Below are 16,857 nucleotides of genomic sequence, written 5' to 3' on the forward strand. Positions count from 1 at the left end.
AGGGTAGAGAGGGGGCACCCCTGCCGTATCGAACGGCAGATAGGTACCGGCCCTGCTAAACGTCCATTGACTTGGACACGTGAACTGGCACTGTCGTAAAGACGCCGGATGACGTCGAGAACCGGCCGGGGGATGCCCATTCGGGCTGCTACCGAAAACAGGAAACGATGACGCACTTTATCGAAGGCGCTGTCCAAGTCTATAGCGACGACCGCTGCACGCAGTCTGCAGGCCGTCGCCATCGCTATTAAGTCGCGGCATTTCCCTGTTGCAGTCTTTATGTTAACCTGTCCTCCAGGCGTCGTTTTTCTCTGGCGAGAGGATATGAGGGAGTATTGTTCGGAGCCGCATTGCCAGTAAGCGCGCGAAAATCTTGTAATCGGCATTGAGTAGGGTGAGCGGTCTGTAACTCGTGACCATCGAACCACGGGCTGGTTTGTGGACTGGTATGATGATGCCCTCAGCATAGGCGGGTGGGATTGCTTGGTCAGATGTCATCAGTTCTCAATCGGTAAGCCGTCAATGCCGGGCGTTCTGTTGACAGCACCCTTGGCGATTGCGTTGTTGACTTCGTCTAGCGTGACCGCTACTGTCAAAGCATCCGCCTCCGTGTGGGGGAGGGTGCGCGTGACGTAATGCAAAATGGAGTCGTCTGCTGCAGTTTCAGCGTCTTCTTCACTGTAAGTACGAACCAAACTGAGGTACCCAAGCACGACTCACGCCCCGTCCTCACAGCTTTACTTCTGCCAGTACCTCCTCTCCTACCTTCCAAACGTAACAGAAGCTCTCCTGCGAGCCTTGCAGAACTAGCACTCCTGAAAGAAAGGAAATGGCGGAGACATGGCTTAGCCACAGCCTGGGGGATGTTTCCAGAATGAGATTTTCACTCTCCTTTCTTTCAGGAGTGCTAGTTCTGCAAGGCTCGCAGGAGAGCTTCTGTTAAGTTTGGAAGGTAGGAGACGAGGTACTGGCAGAAGTAAAGCTGTGAGGACGCGGCGTGAGTCGTGCTTGGGTAGCTCAGTTGGTAGAGCACTTGCCCGCGAAAGGCAAAGGTCCCGAGTCCGAGTCTCGGTCCGGCACACAGTTTTAATCTGCCAGAAAGTTTCAGTGTCAGCATTTACTTTTGACGTAATATGCTGAGCACCAATGGTTAAAAATAGTTCCTAATTGGTTTGCGAGAGGTTCAAACACGTTACAAAAATTCTGCCGGCCAGAGTGGCCGAGCGGTTCTAGGCGCTTCAGTCTGGGACTGCGCGACCGCTACGGTCGCTGTTTCGAATCCTGCCTCGGGATGGATGTGTCTGATGTCCGTAGGTTAGTTACGTTTAAGTAGTTCTAATTCTAGGGGACTGATGACCTCAGAAGTTAAGTCCCATAGTGTTCAGAGCCATTTGAACCATTTGAACAAAAATTCTGTAATGACTTAAAAGCTCCACAACTGCTTGAAAATAAAGGAGACGCATACAGTCCTCATCTATTAGTAATCAAAATTTCTTCATGTAGCAGGTTAGCTACGTACACTCAAACAGAACGTATAGCACCCAGAACATAGATATTACTGCGATTTTATGAGATTTTTTGTGCCTAACGTAATGAAACTGCTCTAGCAGCTAGTAACGGATTTTTTATTTCATTCACGTAGTTCTGTGTTGGTTATCTGTCCTCTGCATTCGGACGCTCTGTAGGTAAACTGACAGTTTGGCATCCACTTTTACTTACATTCCGGAAGTAACGTCCCTTGGCATTGTTCATCGGCCCGTGTAAGTACATTTCAACTACAGCACATATACGTACATTTCAACTGTTAATGTTCCACATAAGCACTTTTTCTGCGAGAATTTGAGCATTTTTTTTACTGGCGTACTTTTTCCAGGTTCGACGTCCTCGATACCAGGAACATATCGTCTACAACTACTTTGACCATCTTCAGGTTCTACCGGCATGTTGCAAGTGAATCTTTTCGGATCCACACTTGAGCCTGCGATCGATCTTCGGAACTATGCACTTTATTGCCGCTGAATCCACACGGTACCTAAGAAGAGCTTGGGTAAGTGAAATGCCAAGAAGTGCGTGTTAAACACAACACATCCATACGGCAATATTTATGGATATAGAGCTATAAATTTCTGAAAAATTTTCTCCACAACAACTCTCTTAAGAGCGGCTCTTGACACTATATTTGAGAAAATCTATGAGACGAAATAAATCATAAGATCATGTTATACAGAAATGTGTGAAGCCTAAGACAATAAAAAGTATATTGTTGTACAAGAAAAGATTTACAGTGCCGAAAAGAAACTTGTATCGACAGATAGAATTTTTAGAAATCGTATATTTCAGGTAGGCAAAATACAGATGTGCTCAATGGGACAGCGCGTAAAGGGAATTTCAGATTTGGTTCTCATAAAAATTAATAGTACGAAAGAGGAATGGACGAAAGCGTTATGAGAAAGCTCCGACGATGACAGCAGGATGACGGGACAAGGCCAGGAGTAGATAAAGCCCATTTAATACGATGAAACAAAGGGCGTATGTCGAAATTGTTGGACAGCCAACGACGGATTACACCAGATTCTCTAAGGAAAGTGTTTTGTACAGTAGCAGTATGCTTCTGAAGGGTAAGAAAAGAATTTTAATTAAAAAAAGACAACAAAGCGTGTATCTAATATGAAGATGTGGGGCAGGCTTTGGTCTGCGTGTTACAAGTCGCGGCGCATGAAAGGGAGTGGAAGTGGTGGGATGGGAGGAAAGGGTAGCGGGCGCTTGTGGCAAGGATGCGGCTTCGTGTACGACTGAGCGCCTGCTGCCTGCTGGCAGGGAAGCTGCCACAAGAAAAGGAGCTGGCTGCGCACGCGCGCTCACACACACACACACACACACACACACACACACACACACACCTAGTGCGCTGCGCCCCACGTGTGCGCACGGCCGTGCATCCTGTCTGTCTCAGACGTGTGCCAGTTCAGACTCATCGCAGCACAAGTGCAGCTGCGCTCTGTGCTCTCACAGCCTGCGTGCTGCATATCCAATAACTTTTATTCTTTTTACTCCAGTGATGGACTGTGTCACCTTTTGCTTCTACCCCAGTTCTCCACCTTCTCTGCCGTGGTTGCTATCCTTCTTGCACCTAGGCTCTGTACAATATTTTTTAGAAAATTCGCTCGAGGCAGGGATTCCAAATTGGGTTAAAGGGTATTCGGCAAAATAAGTGGAGCTTTCTAAAGACATTTAGAAATTATATCAGGGAATAATAATTCCCTCGCCCTGACTAGATACGTTGCCCATATTTTACTCATTTCTTCATCGAATTTTGTAAACCTTAATTTGGTTAACCGAACGCGAAAGAGAGAAATAGAGACTGGACGAGAAGTTTTGAGTGCAATCTACAACTTCGTTACATTTTATTCGTCCTTTCCGGAGTCACAAGCGATGGAACATCTGTGATGAGGCACATCACACATATTCGACTGCCTCAATCCACCATTGTGGCTCCCTCGTTGGTAATCGTCTTCCACATTATTTTTCATGAACTTCTATGTAATTCCCTATCCCACTGCAGATTAAAATCAGAATAAAACAGAATATTCTACCCGCTGATGTAATGTCATTAATCTCTGAGAAGCCGGCCGAAGTGGCCGTGCGGTTAAAGGCGCTGCAGTCTGGAACCGCAAGACCGCTACGGTCGCAGGTTCGAATCCTGCCCCGGGCATGGATGTTTGTGATGTCCTTAGGTTAGTTAGGTTTAAGTAGTTCTAAGTTCTAGGGGACTAATGACCTCAGCAGTTGAGTCCCATAGTGCTCAGAGCCATTTGAATCTCTGAGAAATTAGTAAAGAAAAAGACACACTGTAGCAGGATCATTTGACTTGAAAGGACACTCAAGGGACCACATGACATATCTTTAGCACTGTATTTGAGAGGCAGAAGAAGTTTACGGATAGTTTCCAGACATCACATGACAACATATGAAATCTCTTAGTTCGAAAATTAACTAAAAGCGTACATTCTGATGTTGTCAGCTTCATGCTTTTGAACGGGGCTGTTTTCGTATTGTTAAATTAGCTACGGAGCTGAAATAGGCTTTACACAACATATACATTTATCTGAGGATAATGAAACTTCAAAGTAAATGTTCTATCGTCGAGTGTTAAATACAGTTCATTACATTTTTTAATAAATATTACAGTATCTGTAAGAACTGCCTCTACGTTTGAGGTGCATGGAATTCACGTTCATAATATCTCGCTGTCTCGATGGGTGCTGAAAGCCTATTGAATATATCTGAAAAGAAGTTTTAGTATTATTCATTTGAGTGAAATTCAGTTCCTTTTTTAATGTATTTCACGCTTTATCAGAAAGCAATAAATGCTTTTCCATTCATATACAAAATGTTGCTTGCCAGGGAATGTTGACTTGGACATGCCACTTGTGTTTACTGATCAAAGACTAAAAACTGTTCGTGGTGGTATTCATCCCCTTGCAGTATGGTCAGTGTTACGAAAATTATATTCTTAATACAATACAAGGATGAAATGAGTATTTTCGGTGTCTTACTACGTATACAGTTCCTCATCGTAGCTTGCTCTCTGTTAAATATCACATGTTTTGCTGTCAAATAGTGAACTCGCAGCTGGATCCTTGTTCATTTAATAGCGGAATTCCGCCCTCGAAATACCCTGAAATTCTCCCCATCGCGCTGGTATTTGGCTCGTGTCTTGATACTGTGTCTTCTGTTTCTGTTACGGTCTTGCATGCGGTCACTAAACAGGCTCTGGCAAGACCATTCAGGACTTACCCGTTGGTGGGTTAGCAAAGAAAGACTCCATTGGAAAATAAATAAATCGTACCTGCTTGCAATTATTTTCTGTTAAGTAATCATATAAATGGTAGTACATTGCAGGCGCGCCGTCCTTCCTGAACAGTGTTCTTCTCTCTGTTATTTTTAATGGAATCTGTACACTGGACAAAACGTTTTCTGATGAAATTGAACACCAGATAAACTTTGCGTGAAATAAGACGGTACTTCATACTGAATGTGTAGAAAATACTTACACGTAACATTGTTGGTCGTCACCAAACTATTCTCAACAAGCAGGACGTGAGAAATGGTTCCATTATAGAATGATATGGAAACTATTGTGTAGGTTACGCTCAAGATAAATGTTGTTATTTCGAATGTATCATTTGTGCAACAGTTATACACATCTGGTTCAAATCTGTGTATTGCAACATCATGTGCTTCTACTGGTGTGTACTGGGCTACTTCCTTGTAGTAAGGAATGCCTGCACTAAATAGAAATGTTACTCTTTAATTAATTTCTAATTATTCTTTATACTGTCTGCTAAACATATGATCTGTTGGGTAAATTATCAGAGAGCTTTAAGGATGCGTAATTCTCCCCTCGGGTCACGTCTGAATTTGTTAATGTCTCTTGTTCACAAACTGAAGTCGGTTGTTCATAGCAAATTTCACCAAAGGAGATTGACTGAGATGCTGTAAATGAGTCAAGGAAACGAATCATACTACACTCTACGCTGTATCATAAGACATTAACATATCACTCAACAGTAATTCTATATTCACTCAGTTTTATCTCATCACACATGAACGAGACATATTAAAACATTTGCATGTGATTTAATCTGTTGCAAGAGGCTAAAAGTTACACACTGTCACACATCAGCAGTAGAATTATCTTTCATACTCTTCACAAGTCATCTGACAGATGGTTTTAATTTCTCAAAATGGTATTGCTCAGAAAGTTAGTGAAGTAGCATTGCCAAACTAAAACAAGTAACAGATTATATATTATCTGAGAAAACAAGAGCTTTTATTTAATTTCTGATGAATGAAATGTGTCATAATCGTTGAGTAACATGCCTTAGCATATTTCAAGCGATGCTCTATAATTTAATGTTCTGTAACAAATTATATTTATCATAATAAGTTATTTATAGCACTTATTTTAATACTTGTCTTTCATTTAGTATTTTTTTTATTGAACAACATATTCCAGAATATGTGCATGCACGCACACACACACACACACACACACACACACACACACACACACACACACACACAGAGAGAGAGAGAGAGAGAGAGAGAGAGAGGGAGGGAGGGGGGAGAGAATTTGACGTGTGTTAAAGTTAACATCATCGGTAAGAGACAATACCTTACATTGTCTTCAACAAATCTTTATCAGGTAGTAACAGGCATCGGTATCAAAATAGATATTTTTTCTTAATGAATAGTACTTTTGAAAGAATTTTTCCATGAATTAAAATATTTTGTTTTTTGCAACGATAAATGTTGCTTATTCAACCTATTGTATAGAAAAATCGAAAGAAAATGGGCGCTAGTGTAGCTATTGTTCCTGGAAGCTTTTTAATGGTTAATGACATCGGGCAATATGTTGTTGAAAAGAGAGGCATTCAATTTTGCTGCTTTAAACAACATGCGGCGCTCATTCCAACGCCACTATCAACTTCACGGTTCATCAGAAATTATGAAGGTCTCTCAGATGATTTTCCTAGATTCTAGCTGCCATTTTATTAAAGTTAAGCTATGTCCTACCACATATCACGTCAATGATTGATCCACACAACAGAAGTTCATGTGTTTCGCTATTTTTCTTTTTTTTTGTCGATATTAATGATTTTTAAGTAATTAATTTAACTCCAGAAACAGTGAGAGGTAAATGTAAATATCATATTTATTGAAATTCGGATTTTCAGTACACAAAAGGTAGCTAAGTGAAACAGTTGTTGAAATTAAATTCAGGCAAGCTATATTTCAAAGAACCACCTTCCCCGCTGAAAGAACTAATCGTTGGTTAAGAAATGGTTATTCCTCGTAGTTAACTATGCTTTATATGTAATTGATAACTGTAGTGTTACACTTGGGTAAGACAATATTTTACCCATTAGATCTTTAATTACACGATTATGCTTCAGAGATAATTTTCTTTCCAGTTTTGTAGGCGACGCCGTTTTGTAAGAGGTCCGCAAACAAAATGATGACGCTGTATCACATTGTCGTGTTTCATCAGGAATAGACACCCTGTAAGAATGGACAGCAATAAATTTCACATACCAGTATGTAAGTATCTGTATTACTGCGAATCGTAAAATAAACATACTTCACTAGCTGTTTGGCTGTATAGAATATACAGAGTAGGATTTTCATCTCTGTGTCGTATTCAGGCGCGGGAAATAAATTCACGTTGTCCTACCTGCAACTATACACAGCAAAGTTTGCGCGAGGGGCTTAGTATTACTTGTTACGGAGTCACGTATGGTCTCTGCGAATCAAACAAAATATTGTTTATATCTCCGTTTGACAGATTTTATTCGTCTTCGTGGAGGCGAATGAAAACATTCGTATTTTCTGACACAGAGTTTCCAACTTCTGGTCGAGTTTTCGTCTGTTGTACGCTGCCTCAAAACTATGATGCAGACAGCTTGCTGCCAAGAGTGAAACATGGCTGGGATGTGGTGTTGATTTGGGACACCATATCGTGGTAACCCATTGGCCCCGTGGTTACCCTGAAAGGTCGCAGGACTACGTGGCCATTTTGGCTGATCAGCTCCATCCCACGGCACAGTATTTCTTCCCGGAAATACTGTGCCCCGAGACATGAACTGTCACATCTCGGCTAGCCACCAGTCACCATACTCATTATTATTGAGCCTCTTTGTTCCGCTTTGGAGAGACCACCTCCATCATCGTTACCTGGAATGCCATTGTTTTGCAGGAATATCATGCATGAGCTGTATTTATCCGCCGGCCGCGGTGGTCTCGCGGTTCTAGGCGCGCAGTCAGGAACCGTGCGACTGCTACGGTCGCAGGTTCGAATCCTGCCTCGGGCATGGATGTGTGTGATGTCCTTAGGATAGTTAGGTTTAAGTAGTTCTAAGTTCTAGGGGACTGATGACCACAGCAGTTGAGTCCCATAGTGCTCAGAGCCATTTGAACCATTTGTATTTATCCGTTTCAAGATGGCTGGAAGCCGTTTTGCATGCCAGCCGATTTCCTAAACCGTATGAGGCGGGGCAATGTGTTGTGTTTTTTGTGTTTGCACATTTTTGTCCGCTCCCTGTACATCTGCGAACCGCAAGCCACCTTGCGGTGAGTGGCGGAGGGTACTTGGTGTAGCACTCTCACTTCCCCCTTTCCCTGTTCCAGGCGCAAATGGTTCGCGGAAAGAACCATTGCTGGTGAGCCCCCGTGTGGGCTCCAATCTCTCACACTTTACCGCCATGTTCTTTTCGCGAGAGATGTGCACAGGAGGAAACAATATATTGGTTGACTGCTTTAGGAACATTCGCTCTCGGAACTTTAACAGTAGACGATACGGTGATGCAGAACGGCTCCCTTACAATCCAACGGTATCGATACAATCGTCACGAGTCCTTTGATTCGTTACATTACAGTATTTCTCCAATAATTTCTACCGTGTTTTTACTTCGTGTTATTTGTTGGAAATTGTTTTAATGAAATGTGAATATAGTAATTTTTTGTATTCAGTTTTACATAACGTTCAGTAACCAACTTGAAACACCATTATATGGAGACGTTCAATAGAAACGTTATTTGCGTAGCTTTAGATGTAATATGTACTTGATGGAGGGCACTAATTAACTTTCTGCTGATTCATACACTAACATCGTGGTGCATCTACTCATCCGTACAACAAACGCATTCATTCGTGATGAAAACAATAGAAATATTTGTGCACTTGTCTGACGCTCATAAAAATGCATATTGCTCTGCGATTTATATTCTCAGTAGTTTTCTGCATGAACTGAACGCACTCGGTAAAGACAGTACATCTTAAACTCAAGTTGCTTAGTTCCACTGTCGGCATGTTTTCGTACGGTCCATTTAACAATAGCACAGGCTAATACAACCTAGAGTAGGGACTCACTATTATTATTTGGTCAAGCTATTTCAGTATGGATTTTCAGTATTAAGCCTCCATCCCCACTTTGTAGTTATTCTACCTACAAATGAACTTCTCATACAAACTCTGTTACGTTATTCTTTGAACATAGTCTTGCTAAGGACCACACTCTCTAACCGCTCACGTAGCCTTACCATTTTTTTCAGTACTCCTCCATTTGTTAACATTTGTCTTTCCTGAATTCTACTGTTCTTTTCCTTCCCTGCCTACTTGGAAATGTTTTGTCTTCCAGCATCTTAATATTTGCCTCTGCATTTTGTTCTTTCTTCTTTATTTATGCCAATATCTTCCGACATCTTCATGCGCTTTTCTAAGCCTTTTAATTTTTCAGTGCGATTTTCAATCCCAGTGTTCCCAGCCTTATTCTTGGGGCGTGTCTATATAACATTAGTCTCCTTTCCATAATGTCTTCTCTGTTTCTTTTCTACATGTTTGCATATTTCCGTGGCCTTTTTTACTTACCTCTTTGTGCCGTTCTGTTTCGCAATAACTTTCTCATAATCTTTCTTTCCTTTTTCCTGATTTCTTCATTTTTTTATTGATACGAACTTGAGCGTTTCAGGTGCATATGTGCGTTCTGCTTTACTGTCATTAATAATTTTAGTATTATTAGTCACCGTAATTTACTATTATTTATTACGAGATAATAACATGCGCTTGGCATTGAAATCTTTTGTTTTCTCCTACCGTAAAAAGGAAACTCAGCAAGTAAGTGTCGTAATCACCACACCGGCAGTGGAGCATTAAATGAAAACAAGAGTTTGGTGGTCGCTGGCTTAGGCACGGGCGACGGCGGCTGAGGTTGCCGGCGTGCGACCGGGGTCTGGCCGGTAGCGGCGCGCTGCGTCTCGCCCACACACTAATGCTTTAAATTTGGCTCCCTACAAACATTCTGGCTAAAAATCAACCTTTTTGTACTTGGCAGCAACTTTTAAACGTACACACTGAGTTGCAGCATTTTCTTAGAGCTAGGTAGCGAGCAAACAGCCGGCCGTAAAGCGTGTACGTGACACGATAGTTTCACATTTCTGGCCGGAGCTAAACTTTTAGAAAAGTTCCATTACGTTTCCTGTACAGATCTCACATTTTCTGATCACAGTCATTGCTTTCTGAAATGACACACATCTTTTCAGCGCTTGACACGTGAACTGTCCTCCGGCTCTTTTATTGTTTACTCAAAATTTTCTGCAGAGTAATGACATAGGTGTGAAAAACGTTATTTTGAAGTGGTGTACTTCTCTTTCGAAGTAAAATAAATTCTTGTATTTTGTAAGACTAATACTAAATTTTGCAACTCCGTCGCTAGCCGCTACGTTAAACTATTTGAACACAATTTGATTCAAAAATATTTGTTATGTGTGGGACTTTTCATACTGCACACCGTTCTTCGAACGTTATAGTATCAATCGCAGTGCAGTCATTGAAGAACGTCAAGTTGCGAGTGAACAGCATGGAATTGGAACTGTTCTCGCACAGAAATAATTCTCCATTTCTCTGCGTCGTTTAATTCCATAAAAAGAGAACTAATATAAGTTCCCGTACATTTCGTATAATTGCCGAAGACGCTCATTCGCTTCGGAGATTGAAACAGAAATAATCTTACTTCCTTTTTTATGGTGACACAAAACGTGAGATGAAGCTGTAGTCTAATCGTTAAGTGACATATTTTTGGACTGTAACTACAAGTAAAATGAGAAAATCAGAAAAGACTCCTACGTGAGCAATCTTTAATTATTTTTGATACTTGCGTGTCTAGCAAGCTACCTAAAAACATTTTGCTCTAAGTGACGCCCCTTAGACTGAAAACCGTTATCCGAATATGTTACATAAAAAACTGTATTTTATTAGCAATCCATTGCACTAACAAATAGCACAACATTCGGAATGTCAATCGCGTGGAAGTAATTCTACAGTTTTGCGCGGAGATTAATTCTAGAGTCGGAGAACTGATGAAAGTTTCTTTACATCTCTTATGGTTTCGGATGAAAGGCGTTCGTCTGTGAACCGTGACTCAAATTTTAGACATCTGAAACATGAATAGTTGCGTTTCATTTTGTAAGCTTGTAGAAAGAATGAGACGTGGCTACACATTAATACTGAAGGGAAAACTCTGAACTTCAGAGTCGGTGACATTGTTTATTAACTGCACACTTTTTAAAACAAGTGTAGTATTTAAATTTACACTCATACACTGAAACAGAAATTCTCCGTTCTTTTTTTAGCCATGTAACATGCTTAGCGTTTAAAAGGCAAAGTTATTCTGTAATCTTACCGTAAATTGACATTTTGACCTTCACGGCTCATTTAATGCTCTTATAAATGCTCAGCAGCCAATAACTTCTCGTATTTAGTTTTATTTCGTACTAGTTACGGGTGTCACCCACTCATTTACGACGCTCCTTTACTTAACACAGTTGTGTCTTTAGTAATGATAAGTTTGCCGAACATGACTTGAATTTACTGCAGTTGCGAAAAGTATCAAGCCACTCTATATTAAGTATGAACGATTATGCAAATGTTAATTTAAAATGAAGCGCACAAGTTGTAGCTCTGTTTCTCCCGATAAAAGTGACGTAGAAGACAAACAACTATGTGGCTGCTAATGTTTACAGTCGGACTTGTAAGACATGAGGCAGCAGAAATTCAAATGATAGGCTGATGTGTGACATGCAGCAAACATAAGTACACAAAGTTACTGATTGCTGACCAAATTTTGTAACGCGCGACCGAGTAGAAAACATCGCATCTGGAAGATAGTTTCATTACCTCATTTTTGTAACAATTTTACTAGTGACATTTAGTTGTGTAGCCCTGCTTTCCTCTGTTTAGAAGATAATAAATTGGTGACTTTTGATGAAGCTCCTTCTTAGATAGCACTTTTTTTTCTCAGGTAACGATACAGTGTACTTGACGGTTGTACAGTATGGAGCGGGCGTTTACTTTTACTTTGGAATTTATATACACAAGCATACTACGGTGATTTTTGAGACTGTTGTCGTAAAATCAGTTTTATTGTGTAATCTATTTCCGTAACATAAAATATCTTTCTTTTTAATAACAGTCATAATTTTTATTCAAGTTTTTCTTTTCGTTTATGGAAAGACCAATTAAATAAAAAGAAAAACGACTGTCCTGTAAACACAGGATAATATTTACAGAAAGTGTGTAAGTTGCAAAAGTAACCTACAAGTTCAGGAATATTATTTCCGTATGATAATCTTAATTCATCGATTTCCTTATGTGTATATCATTTACAGAGTAAGAGGAGACGTCCTTGTGAGAACGTAAACTGCAGCGTAAAATATCTGGGTGTCAAAACACTAATATCCATGACTTTACAAAAAGGCGATACTGTTACGATTGCTTATTTATTACTCCTTACTAAAATAAAGCAAAATAACATCATAACAGTTTCAAATAATGTCGTTACATCTTTCCTTTAATTTTCAACTGTCACCTGCTGTTAAAGAAAATTGTTGATAAGATAATACCAAAATTAGTCTCTCGCTGTCACTGTCAGAAACGCTGTTTATAGACGAATGTATGTGAAGTTCGTGACTGTCTGTCACATTTTTGTCTTACCGTTCTGTTTCTTTCCTTGCCAGTTAATACGTGGCGTAGAAGTTTCTAGGAACTTTTGAAGTATAAAATGAAGATATTATCGGATTTCTACAATTGAAAAGTCGGATGAATATGCACCTAACGCTGATTACTAAAGATCTGTTCAGTTACCAACATATTACAGTTAGTTTAGTAGTAGATTTTTGACTAGTACATGAACAATAGATATAAATCTGGACACAAAAGAATGAACGTGAGCTGGAGTTTGTTATTAAACTAAACAGACTTTCCTAAACTGTACCCAGAGTCTGTCTGAAATGGAAAGTCTGCAGTCAGTGTTGACTTAACGACAGTGTGACATGGACTTCTAATGCTGAAAACATTGACAAATTGGCTGTTGCCTAGCAAGTTATAGAGAAGTGGATATTGAGAACTACTAAAAAGGGCAGAAAAACAAAGAAATGTAGCAAGGAACATTATGAGTGGAATAAAAATGAAACTGAGGGAAGCCGTGACGTGTAGCTCCGCGAATCGATGGCAGACAAAGCAAGTTCTTTGCTCGATTTCAAAGGATACGAGAAGACTGCTACAGCGACATGGTGGAATGTAGGTAGAAGACTTAAGAAAAGGCCACGTCAATTTCGCAAGACTAATACTGGTGATACGTGTAATAATTCATCGATATAGGAGAGGTGTGAAAAATTACAGGATGATCTTTTATGAAAATCTTTTCTTATAGTATTTTACCATTACAACTAATAAGTTTATAGTAGTTAAAGTATTAGGTCAGTACTGGTGTACATTTCACAACGCGTGTAAAAATGTGTATTCAGCAGTCCTCTGCTCCCACCACATAACCATTATATCTGGCAACTCTGAAATTGAGTAAAAATAGAAATTGTAAAATTTACTTTCTATCCCCACATCTTTCTTTTTGGTAACAGTCATAATTTTTATACAAGTTTTGTCTTTTTTCTCAAAACGTGTCGTTATTGGAAAGTCCAATTAAATAAAAAGAAACATGATCCTAGATGGCCATTCTGTCATCAATTCCGTGTATTGTTTTTGTTTCATTGCTGCAAGTTAATGGTTTTCCATGTTTTAGATCTTCAGTCAGCGAAAAAACACACTCGTCAATGCTAGTTATATTTTTTTCTGAAACTATATTATTACTGCCTGTTTCATTTTCTGATCTCAGTCTTTCATGAAAAGTATCGTATGCTGACGAGATTACAGAACTTTTTTCCGTTGCACGAATCTCGTTGGAGGCATTGTCAATCGCAAAAAAAAAATGTATTACGCAATAATCATAAAAGCTGTAACTTTCGATACAAAAATCACTTTAGTCGGCTGCGCTGTATCAGTGCAGCTGTGAACCAAAGTATCTGCCGATATACAGGCGGAAATAGGTGTCGCAAACTACAGAACAAAAGGCAACTACAGCATTCAAAAGACAGTCGACAAAAGCGTTATTTTTATCTATATTTAACTACATAACGCAGGGTGAAGGTGGATGAAACCCGAAACCTGCCCCTGCACAACATAAAGCTGTGCAGAAAAGTGGCTTACTGCAGTATTACTTCAAGCAATAAAAGGTTTCTACACTCAATCTTTGATAGAACCCAGCATCTCCACACCACTGATATGAAGCACCGCCTGCTGTGCTATCAACGTGTTTAAAAATGGAAAAGAGATAAGGTGTCAACACGTAAAATGTGACTAATATCACATCGTTATTGCAGTTACCTGTCAGGTGAATATTACATTACTGACACGTAATTGAAAACTACCGCTTAAAAAAAAAAAGAAAATCTGTGCAATTGCACGAATCCTTCTCTCTGATTTATTTGCGGCAGGTAACTGTATTGCATAATAACCGAGTTTTGTCGTAAACTATTAGTGCATTAAGGAAAATTGTACAACTTATTTCTCTTGATGGCAATATTCCTCTCATATTGCTGCTAATGGGCTGAGTCAATCGCCTTTAAGCGTCTACGAGTCTATCAGAGTGTGCATCTGTCGAACTAGCTTTCAGAAATTTCTTTAAGACGTAAAGCTTCACCGTTCACTCATGTTTTGCTGAACAGAGCCACGCGTCCAGTTTTAACGTTCTTATTCGCTTTATCTTCAAACTACTTCATTCCGAAAACAGCAAATACACTTTCTCGCTAAAGCCATTGAGAAAATCGAGGCGAGAACGAAAGATAAATGAAATGGGTGTCGAGAAATAACCACACTGTTAGACCGATTAGCTTGCTTAAGGAATTGATCGCCACTTGTTGACTCAATAGTCGCCGGTAAAACCAGTATCAACTAAGTGAACCACTACAAATATTCAGAGAGTAATGGTATGAGATTATTAAATATGTAAATAGACACTTTTCTTCTGTTGGCGTCCTACTGTCACGCTGTAGCAGCTGACAGCCCAAATATTTCAACAACCACATCGTTTGTGTATGTGATCAATATTGATCCTTGGATGCAAGCGTTCGTAGAGGAACAGGAAGGTGTTACGAGGTCATTAGAGACGAAAAGATGGCGCAGGAGATGGTGGAGTCCTTTTCGTAGGGACCATCTCAGCATTGGCCTTAAGTGGTTTACTGAAGCACGTGAAACGTAACCTGAATCGCAGCGCGGGACTTGAACCTGTGTCCTGCCAGACGCGAGTCCAGTCGCACCAGCTCGCTCAGCGAGGTCTTTCGTAGTTAAGTCAGAAATTGGATTGCTGTTTTGCACGAGTGTAATATAAATCCCCGCCGGAGCAAACCACTCCAAGGTCTGCGGAATACTGTGTCATTTGAGGTGAATGCTGGAGTGGTTCCCCTACCAAGGCCATGATTGCTTTCACAACCTTATCTGACCTGTTCGGTGGCCAACTGGGGATGGGATGATGAACTTTTAAACTCTGCCTTTCTTCAAAAGCACCTGCTGCTGACTTGAAGATCTTTGGAGAGTAACCGCAGCTCAAACTGGACAAGAAGTGACCCGGTTTAAAAAATATTCCCACATTTCACTTCATGTGATTGAGGGAAACCACGGATATGCTAAAGCAAGGTGGCCAAGCGGAACTCAGAACCTTTTTTCTTGTCACACAACGACAGAACCAGCTGCTTTTTCTTACTTTTCTGAAAGATGTACTTTTTTAACGAGATTCGGAAGAAACCATATAAACTTGAACTGTAGTGAAATGCGGTTTATTATTGTTCAAAACAAACTTTTCACAAAAATGGTGGGAAAGGGATGTTAAGTGTCATAGGCAGTACTGTCTGTACAGTGCAGTGTCACCTGTTTCTTCGGCTAAACACCGGGTAAAGGAAGTAAACCACAATAGCTGTTCCTTCATATCTTATACGTTACTCACCTCATTAAAAAAAAAAAAATGTTATATGACGCAAAAAGTAAGACGACATATTATCCTTTTCTTTTTAAAGGCTCTCAAATGCCGTGAAACAGCACTTATCCCTATGTTAAAAACTATTTTTTTCTATATCATAGCATTTAAAGTAGAAGTTAAAGGCTTTCACCATGACCCTCTTGATTCCGCATCTTGAGTTGTACATAAAATATTTGTGGCCTTTATGTGACGGGGTATACCCAGCATGTAGGCTGATAAATTTATAAACATGTGCAAGTATGTTATCTTTTTTAAATTGCACATAAATGTATTATTAAGTGTAGTTTTTAAACTACACTTTTCGGTCAAACTACAGACTATCCGCAGGTATAAAAAAAAACACTTATTTCTGGAAATGCGTCCAATCGTGATCATTTGTATCTAGACCAACGTCACACAGCAACTGCCGTTGTACAGTAGCTTCTTCAAAATTATAGAATGCAGAAAAGTGCAATATTTATATGTTAACAGGAGTGACGCACATGCCCAGACTTGGATGCATTTAATGTACAACGTTAATCTAGAGAGAAATTATCGTGACTCCGAGCCTGTCCTGTAATTAATGTTGATTTTTTTATACTTGAGGACTGTCATTTGTTTCAACAAAACTGGTTGTTTTAAAAAAAGCGACATACATGTATTTTGCCAATTCATGATTTTAAAAAAATGGTTAAAAGGTATATACCGTCGCCTCCTCCAAATAATGAGAAATATATTAGGCAAATTTATAATAACCTCAGTTACATCGAGGCTGATAGAATAAGAAAATTAAAATATTTGCCTTGTCTGTGAATCGTGAAGCAGTAACGATTAAACCAAGATGGTGAGGTAGGTCTGGGATACTAGCCCTGAATTCGCTTCTACACTTCTGCCTTCTTGTCACTAAATTATTTTTGTGGTTCTCAGATACTTTCTGTCAGCTGCCAGTAGTGAA

At 39.9% G+C, this 16,857-nt stretch overlaps 1 long non-coding RNA gene across 2 annotated transcripts in view; it reads left to right on the top strand.

The window, feature by feature from the left end:
- LOC126184741 (uncharacterized) overlaps nt 1–16,857 on the top strand; it is a 178,540-nt gene that overhangs the window by 97,164 nt on the left and 64,519 nt on the right. For both annotated transcript variants that reach the window (XR_007536868.1, XR_007536867.1), the window contains 2 exons: nt 1,874–2,047; nt 6,978–7,104. This is a non-coding gene — a long non-coding RNA (uncharacterized LOC126184741). The remainder of the gene's footprint in view (nt 1–1,873; nt 2,048–6,977; nt 7,105–16,857) is intronic.

This window comes from Schistocerca cancellata, chromosome 4 (assembly GCF_023864275.1).
Source record: "Schistocerca cancellata isolate TAMUIC-IGC-003103 chromosome 4, iqSchCanc2.1, whole genome shotgun sequence".
NCBI classification, from domain to species: Eukaryota; Metazoa; Arthropoda; class Insecta; order Orthoptera; family Acrididae; genus Schistocerca; species Schistocerca cancellata.